Here is a 12,913-nt window from a genome sequence, read left to right as displayed (position 1 = left end):
TCATTAAATTCATCAAGCGTGTATGAAACGTGCCGTGACAAAATACAATTCGCTTAACTTTAAATGACCTTTCTTGAACTTTGACTTAAATTTGTCCAAATATGCCACATGCAAGCATAATGTGGCATGCCGGTATAAACCGTAGATGTTGCCTTCAATATACTCTTATTCCGGTCTGAAACAACACACTTATTTGGTTTTTCACCATATGCATGTTTGAATTGCTCAAAAAAACCACCTTCATGATGCGTCATTTTCTGAATCAATAACGGCGTATGCTAGTGGTAATATGCTACCTATCACATATGTAGCAAAAAGAAAATTCAATTTCAGTAAGAAAACTTGAAAATATCAAAAATACATTTTCAGAAACAACTTTAATACAATATTTTTACAATTAATCTACAATACCTGTTGAATCCATTGTACTTGCTTTTAGCATGATTCTCCTATATGTCGACTTCAAGAAGGTACCATCGACCACTACAACTGGCCTACAATGCTCCTAACCTTTGATAGACGTACTAAGAGCAACAAATGCATACAAGAAACAGCCATATTTAGTCTTGTGCAATTTGACTACCGACCCCAGATAAGTCTTCTCCAAAATATACAAATAACTCGGCAACCGACTGTAGGAATCAGCAGGATGACTTCTCAAAAAATTTCAAACATTTTTCTTTGCTCTCCAAGTTTGCATGTATGTAAAGTTCACATTATGTTCCGACAACATGTCAGTTTGTATGTCTTTAGGTGTGTATATTATTTTAGGATTCGCATATTTCGGCATGACGATGCTGCCAACTACCATGCAGTAGTTTTGCATTGTATATTTGTGTTGTCCATTAACGAGCATGTGTGCAAGCTGTTGAATATTTGAACCTTGAACAATGCTGATTCATTTATGCTTGTGGACTTGAAGAGTCACGTACAATTACCACCAAGACATACGAGGCAGTAGCTGCAGAATCAAAACAATGATAAAAATGTTAGACAAATTGTAGTTACCAAAAAATCAGGTTGTTTATGCACAAAAATCGTTCTAAACAATTTATAAACATAAAAACTACCACTTATACACAATATGATTTTGACAAATAAAATGTTATTACCTTCTTGCACTAGACCTTTTCACCGTAAATTAAAATTTATTCATGACAGCATAGTGCTTTATTTCTCTGACAATTGTTTGCTTGTCTTTGTAAACTTGGCCTACTTCAATTACTTTTGGCTATGTTCTGTTATGACTATACTTTCATATTCCACAATTACTGGAGATGTTGACATATCAATCAACTTCACTGTTCCTGATACTTCTCCAAATATGTTACAATTACTTGACAATTGTACCACGTTAGTATTACGATAATCAGACGTACCTGCACTCATTTAAAAGTATAGTAATTCAGATCTCTATATATTTAGGTGTTCAGTTTTTGACCGAAATAAAATTTGTATTATACTTGTAGATAATTTGTCTGTGATCATAATTTGCTTTTTTCAAACCTTAGTCACTGTGTAACAGTTACAATTCAATTGTTTTTAAAGACATAATAGTTGAACTACATTTGTTATGTAGTATAGTTGTAGATAATTTGTAGTAAAGTTATAGAGCACTTGGAATTGCAAAACATCAGGACTAAAGAAACATAGCAAACTTGCAATTGTACTCGCATTCGACATACTGCATTCCTAGGTTTTTGTTTTCCTTTTTCCTCTCCATATACACTCGAACTCCAATATCGTTTCGAGTTTTTATTGGAGGACAACGTTCGTTGACAGTGTATTTGATCTCGATGATTTTTACAGAAGTATCGATCATTAGATGTCTGCAATTGCGGCATTCAATTGACTATAATGTGAATCTTCATTGACTACAATTCCGTCAACATCAAAATCTATGTATCTCCTAAAGCTATCTTACCGACCATTGAGCTGAAATATTATCGCCAATTTTGACGTTATATCGCCAAATTCAATCCAATTGTAGAGAAAACAATTAGGCAATGCTACAAAAACTTTAGAATGTAACTATATGTTCAGAGTTGATTGTCAATACTTCACGTTAATATGCAATTATTTTCTTCAGAAGTTTTTTTTTTAATTTGTTGCTTTGTTTATGGAAAATCATATAAATTTGCGTAAAAGAAGGATTCTGGAGATTTGTTGCCTTGTTTATGGGACGAAATTGCGTCTAAATTTTGTAACTGAAATATACGATATCCCAAAATCGCGCATCTAAAAAAGGAATTCTACCGAAGAAAGGAGTCTATTTTAAATGAATGTATATTTTTTATAGCTAAAACGTGTTTAGGTCGAGTAAATTCCAAAACTGAGATAATTTTAATAATAAGGTTTCATATAGGAAAGAAAAAACCCCTAAAACTAACGGTACCAACCATATACTACTAATTATGTGATACTGTGCAAAAAATAAAACCCTACTGTTAAAAAGAAAAAAGAGTCATTCCCGATTTTTCATAATCATGATTCACGAAGAGCCCTAACCTTCTAAAGTAAAACTTCTCCTTAAGGTTGAATTGTCGTTGCTTCGTATGTTTGTGCCAAGTCCCTCCATAACTGATTCTCAATGTACAAAATTTTGAGTTTTTCTTGGAGAAATAAATTGATTTACCAATTTATTTATTATGTTCATCGTTTTCTTTGGGTTTCTTCAGTCACCCCTTCTCCAATGGCTGCCCCTAAACCCTCATTTTATCTTTTTGTCTTATTTTTTTTCAATTCCAACCTTATTTTCTTAGCCTGAAAATAAACTCCAAAAAATTATAGTCAGCCAAAGATGATCAATCTAAGAAAATCTCAAAATATTTTATTTAGTCAAGATGATCAATAAAATAATTTCTGAATCACGATAAATAAAAAAAACAACAATAAAATTGACTTTTTATTCTGCAGACTTACATGGCGTGAAATGACAGGTCGATATCCAATTGGTAATGCTGGAGCGGTGGAAACAAACACCATATCATCTATCAAACTTATTTAATGAATCTCTGGAACCTTCCTCGTAGCGGCAGCATTAGCGATGGTTGGTGTTAATCGCTGTTGGAAAAATCGGGATTGGCTTTTTGTCACAAACCAATATTAGATAATTAATTATCCATTTTTTAAAATTTAAAATAGTATAATAATAATAATAATTAACGATTAACAAAACTGAACTGCATAAGATAAATTCTTATCATAATGTGGTCTAGTCTATTCCCATAAATCCGGAGTCATGAATACATGATCATACTAGAATTCTACAAATAATGTCTGAATGAAATACAACTGTTCGAAATAAAGTAAATAGTAAAAATAGTATAGAAGGGTACTCGAGGGACTGCGAACGCCAACAGCTCTACCTCAAGTCTCCTTTCGTAAGTCGATCCGGGCAAGAACTCCTCTACACGCCACTGGGCCGACACCGATATATGCACAAGAAGTGCAAAAGTATAGCATATGTACAACCGACTCCATGTACTCTGTAAGTGCCGAGCCTAACCTCGACGAAGTAATGACGAGACCATGGCAAGTCACTCACAATAAACCTGTACGAAACAATCATAACAAAAAAAATAGGAATAGAAATAAAGCAGTAAACTCATGTAAACGGACCCAAAGGTCAACTACCAGAGGATCCCAAAATAACATAATCTCAAACCTCGTATCACAATACTGAAAATAAACTCTACGGCCATAAACAACTACAACACATCAAATCCGTTGCGGCGTGCAACCCGATCCCAAGTTTGAGCACAATATTTTTTACAGCAACTCATTTCCAATATCATATCATATGCATTCCTGTTCCATTGTGGCATGCAACCCGATCCCCCAATATCATTTCATTTCTGTCACGACCCCAATTTCCCTCTATAGGATGTCGTTATGGAACCTGGTCTCTAAGACAAGGAAAACCTAACATTTACTAATTTAATACTCCCTCCGTTCCAATTTATATGAACATGTTTGGCTGGGCACGGAGTTTAAGAAAAAATAAAGACGTTTGGAATTTATGGTCCTAAACAAATCAAAAAGGGGCCTAGAGTAATTGTATGGTTATAAAAGCTTGTCATTAAGGGTAGAATTGTAAGTTTAAGCTACATTGTTACCAAATTTAGAAATAGGTCATTCTTTTTGGAACGGACCAAAAAGGAAATAGGTTCACATAAACTGGAACGGAAGGAGTAAGAAATTTTAACCAAATCACTATTAGGCATGAAACAGAAATTTCTATAATAATCCAACAATCCAAGGTACATATATAACATCCCAAAATCATTAATACAAGTTATAAGCTCTACCGAGTTCACTAGAAATTTTTTAAGTACAACTATTTCGGAATAGAAATAAACTGTACAAAATAACTTCAGAAGGTGACTCCGAGGCCTGTGAACACGACGAAAGGTATATCTTGAAGTCTCCACATCAATGCCAGATCAGGTAGCTAATGATCAAAAGACTCTAAAGTACCTGGATTTGCACAAAAATGTGGAGAAAGCATAGCATGAGTACACCACGGCGGTACCCAGTAAGTATCGAGACTAACCTTTGTGGAGTAGTGACGAGGGACAGTCAAGACACCTACCGGTCTTAATAACTTGTACAAGTGTGAATGTGAAACTAACGGGGAACAATATCAATACAAAGCTAAGCATGGTAAAAATAACAAATAAATACTTGCATTTGGAAACTAGAAACAATAATTAGCAACAAGGCACAACAGGTAATAACGCCGTAGAGTATGCTGAATACAGTTAAGTATGGTGAAACCAAGTAAGGAAAACAAGTAACAACTCAATGAGAACAATCGCTTTCACACAATATTTATTCGAGAACGACCCTGAGGTACCACATCTCATAATCACAAATCACGGGTCCCAATTCACGAACCCTAATCACTTGGCATCTTGTGCCCGCATTATAAATCACAACTGCACAGACAACTCACGTGTTGCACGGGCAACTCATGTGCTAATACCATTAACACCTTATATCTGCATGGAAAACTCACATGCTAAGGGAGTGACAATATCTCATATCCGCACGGACAACTCACGTGCCAGCAATAACAGTAACTCATAACCGCACGGACAACTCACGTGTACAACCCTCACAAAGAAGGCAAGTAAATGAGAATATATGTAAATGATCAATAAACATCAGGATTCATCTTCTTAAACCGATATGAGTGAATAATAATGTGTATGTTTGTGCAAGTGTTCTATCCCAACTCGAGTCAACAAATAAGAGTAGAGACAACGAATGACACATAGGCAACAACACAACAAAACGTAAAATGCATGACTCACACCAGGTAGGCACACCACTACACAAAAGTCATCAATAATAAATCCCTCAGGCCATCACAAGTCATCACAAATCATCCCCAACATAGCCCCCTTTTTCACCACGTGGGCAAAAATATAGTAAATACCTGCCTTATCTTGCCGCACGCGCATAATAATATTCCCGCCTTGTCTCGCCACATGCACAACCCCCCTCCCCCCCCCCCACCACACGTATATATATATATATGTGTGTGTGTGTGTGTGTGTGTGTATCCAGTCTTGTCATGCCGCATGTGCAATTATCAATAATAACAATAGCACGGACAACTCACGTGCGAACACCCGACAATCCTCTCAACAGTATCATGTGTGCCAAAAACATAACAACACAATATAACAACTCGTACCACATGTTCCCATATGCCACAACATTTCCTCAAAATGCTTCCAATACCACAACCACACATAGCCCTCGTCTCAACGACACTAAGTACAACAACAACTATAATAACACGGGAGTACGACAAGTAAATCAACACGGGAATCTCTAAACACAAAGAATGGAAGAACGAGCTCACAATGAAAGCCATAACAAGTAATAATGGTTTCAAACAAGAATAACTCAACATCAGGAGAGATAATGTGTAACAACGGTATCAAATAAGAGTAACTCAATAATGGAAGGGATAACATGTAACAATGATCACAAATACGTACAACTCGACGATAAGTGAGATAACATGTAACAATAATTCCAAATAGGTATAACTCAACAATAAGATGGATAACATGTAACAATGATTCCACTTAAGGATAAGTCAATTAAGGCATATAAGAGTATATTTGGTAGCAAGGGTAGAAGATGAATCGATCAACTTCAAATAAGACACACATAAGGGTAAAATTTAGCAATGGAAGATTTAACATGATAAGACAACTTCATTTTAATGTACATAAGAACCTAAGAGTCTAAGCCGGTCAAATGTCCACATATAAGCCGTTTACACATCTTTCACGTAGTTCAAATAGTACAAACAAACTAATCCCTACAGGGTAATTCCCCCACACAACGTTAGGCAAGATACTCACCTTAGAAACCCTCAATCAATACTCAAAAATAGTTTTTCCTTTACAATTCACCTCCGGTCGGCACAAATCTAATCAAAATCGACTTAATAACATCAAATAATGCAAGAGAAATCAATTCTAGTAAATAAAGCTATGATATTTACACAATTCCTCAAAAGTCAACAAACGCAAACTCGGGGCCCGCCCGATCAAAGCTTGGTTAAATGCTACATTGCGACTACCCATGAAACCACGAGTTCATATATATGATTAGTTTCAAAATTCGAGTCCAAATCGTCTCTCAAAACTCAAATTCTTATTTTTCAAAAACTTGACAAAGTTTCACAAATTTTCACTTTGATTCACATGATTTGATGTTAAAATCTAAGATATATTGATGGAACATGATTAGAAATAGATTTGAATCACTTACCCAAAGTTTGTAGATGAAAATCCCTCTTCAGAATTGCCTCCTACCGAGTCTAGGGTTCCAAAATATGAAAATGAGACCTTCCTGTCCCTCAGCTTTTTGTCCAGTCGCAGGTGTCACAATTGCGACATGGGGTTCGCAAACACCGCAAATGCAAAGAAAATATCACAAAAACAAACTTCTCACATTCCTGCTATCATCGCAAATGCGATAACTGATTCGCAAATGAGAACATTGGACCATCGTGAATGCGACCACTACTGAACCCAGACCACCTTCGCAAATGCGAACATTGGGTTCACAAATGCGACCCTAACAGACTATGCCATATATCGCAAATGCAACCTCCCACCCCGCATTTGCGAGGCCTGTAGTACATGTTCACACCAGCACCACTAAAACTCTCCCAAACACTCAGAAATACATCCAAAACTCACCCGAGCCCTCGCGGCTCCAAACCAAACATCGACACAAGTCTAAAAATATAACACGAACTTGCTCGCGTGATCAAATCATCAAAATATCGGGCCTCGAAACAGAATTCAATATGAAACTCAAGAACTTTTAAAAACACAACCGCGCATCTGATTCCTATCAAATCAACTCGGGAGGACGCCAAAATATGTGGACAAGTTCCAAACGACAAAATGGACTTATTCCAAGTCCGAATCAGAAATCCAAACACGATAGCTACGAATTCAACCTACAGTCAAACTTATCAAACTTCTAAGCCTTTAAATCGCCAACTTTCGGCAACAAATTAACCTACGGACCTCCAAAATCGATTCCGAGCATACGCCCAAGTCCAAAGTCGTAATACGAACCTATCGAAACCATCACCGCTACGAGGTCATTTCCAAAAAAGTCAAACCTCGGTCAACATTTTCAACTTAAGCTTCTAAAGTGAGAATCATTCATCCTAATTCATTCCGAGTCATCTGAAAATCAAATCCGACCAAGCACACAAGTCATAATACACAATCCAATCAAGACCTCGAACCGCTGAGTGGAACCTTAAAGCTCGAAATGAACAGTCGGATCGTTACAATTTCAGTACCGTTGCGACGCGCAACTCGATCCCCCAATATCACTTTATTAACATAAACAACTTGACACCATTATTTACGAAATGTCAACATAAAAATAGAATGAAACGTACGGAACATTAAAGAACGGCCAATACAAACGGAGAATATCCAATGCCTCGTAGGCTCAAACCTTGACAATCCATCAATACAAGAACAGCTAAAGGACTCACATAATCGAAATAGCATAATAAAGTGCATCAAGTTATATAAGGACAATAAAAGTAGGTGAAAACATGTGACAATGAGAATATACAACTAAGGCAAGTAGGAACATGTAGTAGGTAAGTAGGTATTGAGGGAGAAATGAACAAGTCAAAACAAATAATAATTGAATAAAAATTAACAAGTAAAGCATAGATATTAAGTAAGAATATGTAGTAGTTAAAGCATATAACAAGAGATAACATGGAATAAATGAAGACATGGAAGTAAATAGCCCAATCCCGTAAACTTTAATTGTCACGACCCAAAATTCAACTAGTCGTGATGGCACCTAACCCAACCCGCTAGGTAAGCCAATAACCAACTATCCAATTTAATGAGATTTATTAAGAGAATAAAAGATAATACAACTGCTTTTATACAAAGAATTCCCCAAGGACTGGTAGTACAAATCATGAGCTTCTAAGATTTGGAGGTTACAAAGTCGGTATGAAATAAATACATCATATGTTTGAAATATACATGAACAGATCAAAAATTCTAAAGCCACCAAGGACTAGTGATAGCCATAACTGAAACGCAGGTACATCTTCCGATCCAGCTCCCTCCGTACGTAGCAACATCAGCCTCTGACATCTGCATGCAAGGTGCAGAAGTGTAGTAGTATTTATGACTCTGGTGGCAACACGTGATAGGAGAATGACATGATTCTCGAGGAGTTACACGACGGCTTGTACTCAATAAGTAACAAACATAACCTTAGGTTGAAATTAGTGACGAGCTGGGACAAGGTTCAGAGTCCAACTCCAATAACCAGCATCAGTTCATAACAATATAATAAAATAGTACATGAAAATAGCTCACACGTAAGATGCTCAACTCGTTCACAATTACGGAAAAATAGGCATGCTTTTCAAGTATAACAGTAAATCCCAAATCTTTCACCAAAAACACCAAAAATATGAGTAAGTTTGAAAAATGTGATTTTCCCGAAACCTTTCAATAATAAATAAGATGTTTCATTTTTAGATAGCATGAGAAAAATACATCTTTACGCCTACATGTCAATATACAGGTGAAATCATGAATGTCACCAAAATCGGGTAGCATAAGGAAATGCATCTATGCATGTATCTCAAGTACGCATGTCAAATGCAATGTATCTCGGTGATAAACTCATGTACTCACACTCTCAGAGTACTCAATATCACTATCTTGTATCCTCTCTCACCATGCTCAATACTCAGCACACTCAATCACTCAGCACTGTACAATAACTGCTGCGGCGTGCATCCCGATCCACATATAGCCATAAGGCCCGTTGCGGCGTGCAACCTAATCCACATATATATAGCCATAAGGCTCGTTGCGGCGTGTAACCCGATCCACACACACACACATATATATATATATATCCATAAGGCTCGTTGCGACGTATAACCCGATCCACATATATATCGCCATAAGGCTCATTGCAGCGTGCAACCCAATCCATATATATATATATATATATATATCAATCACAACACGACACGACACTCAGAACCCAATCTCTCCAGTCTCACGGGCTCACAACGCTCATACTAAGCAGCCCTAATCAATGATGCGAGATGTGACAATATACAATAACATAGATTGAGATATGATATGAAATGATGAATGCGACTGAGTACATAACTGCTATTAAGCAAATAACTCAACAACAAAGAACAACCACAGTGGGTCCTAATAGTGCCAGTATATTGGCTAAACATGATACTAGCATAAATTACAACTCAAGTGCTTTAACACTTAGTGTACAGTTAAAATGTTCAGATAAGATGGCTACACAGTTCCATGGAATCGACTAAATCACAATTCACATGGTGCACACCCACACGCCCGTCACCTAGCATGCACATCACCTCAATATCAATCACTTAATAAGTAATTTAGGGTTTCATACCCTCAGCACCAAGTTTAAAAGTGTTACTTACCTCTAACAAGACATATCCAATACCCAGTAAGTCAAACGTTCTCCAAATTGTCATTCCGCACGTACCGACCTCCGAACAGCCCAAAACTAGCCAAAAACAACTCAAATGCATCAAATGAAGCCCAAGGAAACATTTTCAAATGGTAAAGGTGAATCTTTAACCAAAAGCCCAAAGTCAACCAAAAAGTCAAACCCAGGCTCGCGTCTCGGAACCCGATGAAACTCACAAAATCGACAACCCATTCAATTACGGGTCCAACCATACTAGTTTCACTCAAATCCGACTCCGAATCGATGTTCAAAACTCAAGAATTTACTTTATAAAATTTTAGACAAAACCCCCCCAATTTCTCTTTTGAATCCATCAACCAATTGAAAAAAATAAAGATAGATTCGTGAAATATAATGAAAACTGAGTGTAGAACACTTACCCCAATCCACGTGATGTAAATTGCTTCAAAACTCACCTCAAACCGAGCCCCAAATCTCCAAATATGATATATAAAAACCAAAAACCTTGATAATATAGCTTCTGCCCAGCAAATTCCGCATATGCGGTCACATTGTCGCATCGACGGCCTCCGCTTCTGTGGAAAAAATTTTGCTTCTGTGAAGCCTCTCTCAAGACCAGCCTTCCGCACCTACTGGACTTTCCCCTCTTCTGTGCACATGCAGGTGCGGTTCAAAATCTCGCTTCTGCGCTCAATCTCGCTTTTGCGCCCATGGACATCGCTTCTACGCGACTGCAGATGCGCCTCAAACTCCGTATCTGTGATGACTCTCAAACTCAGCTCCTTTCGCAGGTGCGATCACCTCTCTGCTTCTGCGACCATTGCACCTGCGCAACATTAGCCTCATGTGCATAATATCAGTACCAGCAGCTGCCAGCGACAACATATGAATGGAAAAATGGTCTGAGACACGTCCGTAACTCACACGGGCCACTCGGGACCCCGTCCAAATACACCAACAAGTCCTATAACATAACACGGACCTACTCGAGGCCTCAAATCATACATAACAATATCGAAACTACAAATCGTACATCAATTCGAACTTAAATGAACTTTGAGCTTTCAACTTTCCAAACTTGAGGCGAAACATATCAAATCAACTCGGAAAGAGCTTAAATTTTGCACACAAGTCCCAAATGAAATAACAAAGTTATTCGAATTCCTGGAACCACATTCCGAATCTGATATCCTCAAAGTCAACTTTCGGTCAAACTTATTAACTTTTCAAACCTTCAAATTTCCAACTTTCACCAATTAGTGTCGAATCTTTCTAGAAATATCCAATTGCAAATCCGGACATACGCCCTAATCCAAAAATAACCATCCGGGCCTAAAGAAACCATCAAAACTCCATTCTAAGGTCAAATTCACAGAAGTCAAACTTGGTCAACTCTTCCAACCTAAAGCTTCAATCATAAACTTTTCCCGTTAATCCATAAGGGTGGGACACCCATATTCCGGGACCATACAAGCCTGTTACATGAAATGCACTAAAACCAAAGCAAGCCACCCCTGAGAAATAAATGAAAGGACCCGAATCCGTTAGTATGGAACATTTTCTTTTCTAAGTAAAATCCCCTTGTATATGAAAGAGTTAAAAAGTTCTTCCGTTGTTGTGGAAGAAGAATGAATTTCATAGTAATAGAAATACATGTCCTACCAAGACACAATTTGGAACTTGCTATCCTCTTGCCTAGCAGGCAAAGATTTACCTCCGTGGAAAGGATGATTCATTCGGATCGACATGAGAGTCCAACTACATTGCCAGAATCCATGTTGTATATTTGAAAGAGGTTGACCTCCTTGCTTCTCTCATGGTACACTCCTCTTCCCGCCGAACCCCTTTTCTCCTCGGTCCACAAAGACAAAATGTGGGTCTGGTGCCAACAATTCATGGGACTCACTATGTCGGGATCACTAACTAATACTAATCTAATATAATAGTCTAATATAATAGAAAATACTAATATAATAGAAAAGAATTGTCTTTTCTGTATACTTTCCCCGGTTCCGTTGCTACCGCGGGCTTTACGCAATCGATCGGATTAGATAGATATCCCTTCAACATAGATCATCGAAAGGATCTCGGAGACCCACCAAAGTACGAAAGTCAGGATCTTTCAGAAAACGGATTCCTATTCAAAGAGTGCATAACCGCATGGATAAGCTCACACTAACCCATCAATTTGGAATCCAAATTCGAGATATTCCTTGGGAGGTATGGGGAAGGATTTGGAATGGAATAATATCGATTCATACAGAAGAAAAGGTTTATTCTGGTGGATTCTTTCCAATCTACTTCCTTTATGATTTCGTTCGAAATCAAATAAATACAATTCCTATTTGATATAGCTATTTGTGCAAGTATTTTACGGTTAAGAAGCAACTATCTCTTGTACAGACCGTGTATTAATCTACTATAACTATAGGATACTCCCGAGCCGTTTATCATTACGATAGGTGTCAAGTGGAAGTGCAATGATGTATGCAGCTGAGGCATCCTAACAGACCGGTAGACTTGAACCTTGTTCCTACATGACCTGATCAATTCGATCAGGCACTCGCCATCTATTTTCATTGTTCAGCGGATCGCAAAATCTTGGTGATCTTCTCTATCTAATGAATGAGGAGTCCACTTTAAAATCGTCCGTCCTGCACCCACCCCCCGGTATATGCTTCAATAGGAATCACACAAGGGTAGATTAGAAACCTCTGGTAGAATGCCCGCCCGTAACCCAGCAGATAAAGTACATTACATAGTCCAGGGATTGGCGACTTACCCATTCACTGACTTTGGAACTGGACGTTCCCAAAATGGGGACTATCGAGTAAATTTAATATAATAGACGCATGTTGGCATTCCAGCCTTCCTTCTCCTT

The sequence above is a fragment of the Nicotiana attenuata genome, chromosome 10 (assembly GCF_001879085.1).
Source record: "Nicotiana attenuata strain UT chromosome 10, NIATTr2, whole genome shotgun sequence".
Classification (NCBI taxonomy): Eukaryota; Viridiplantae; Streptophyta; class Magnoliopsida; order Solanales; family Solanaceae; genus Nicotiana; species Nicotiana attenuata.
Note: the sequence above shows the minus strand (reverse complement) of the source record.